This window comes from Myotis davidii, unplaced genomic scaffold (assembly GCF_000327345.1).
Source record: "Myotis davidii unplaced genomic scaffold, ASM32734v1 scaffold666, whole genome shotgun sequence".
NCBI classification, from domain to species: domain Eukaryota; kingdom Metazoa; phylum Chordata; class Mammalia; order Chiroptera; family Vespertilionidae; genus Myotis; species Myotis davidii.
In genome coordinates, this window is record NW_006296629.1 from 472,718 (window position 1) to 473,487 (window position 770).

At 35.5% G+C, this 770-nt stretch overlaps 1 protein-coding gene across 1 annotated transcript in view; it reads right to left on the reverse strand.

Moving 5' to 3' along the window:
* RPGRIP1 (retinitis pigmentosa GTPase regulator interacting protein 1) overlaps window positions 1-770 on the reverse strand; it is a 62,032-nt gene that overhangs the window by 21,913 nt on the left and 39,349 nt on the right.

Genomic DNA, 770 nt, shown 5'->3' on the forward strand with positions numbered 1-770 from the left:
CATGGAGGAGGGGGAAGGAAAAGAGAGAGAGCAAGAAATTGAAACCTCATTGGAAAAATAATGACAGAAAACTTTCCTAACCTGGTGAAGAACATAGATATACAAGTCCAAGAAGCACAGAGAATACCAAATAAGATGAACCCAAAGAGGACCACATCGAGACACAGAATCATTTAAATGACAAATATTAAATATACAGAGAGTATCTTAAAGGCAGCAAGAGAAAAGCAGTTAGTTACCTACAAAGGAGTGCCCATATGACTGTCATCTAATTTCTGAACAGAAACTTTGCAGGCCAGAAGAGAGTGGCAAGAATTATTCAAAGTGATGAAAAACAAGGACCTACAACCAAGATTACTCTACCCAGCAAAGCTATCATTTAGCATTGAAGGTCCGATAAACAGCTTCCCAGACAAGAAAAAGCTAAAGGAGTTTATGACCACCAAACCAATATTACATGAAATGTTGAAGGTATTCTTTAAGAAGAAGAAGAAAACAAAGAAGAAGAAGGAGAAGAAGAAGAAAAAGAAGAAGAAGAAGAAATAAAAAATATGAACAACAAAATGGCAACAAATACATATCTATCAATAATTGAATCTAAAAATCAAAATAAACAAACAAGAAATCTAAAAACAAAATAAACTGGTGAATAAAATAGAAAAGAAAAGAAAATTGGAGCATTAGTTGGTTTGGCTCAAGGGCTAGATTGCCAGTCTGTGGTCGGGGCATGTGCAGAAGGCAGCAACCAATTGATGTGTCTCTCTCACATT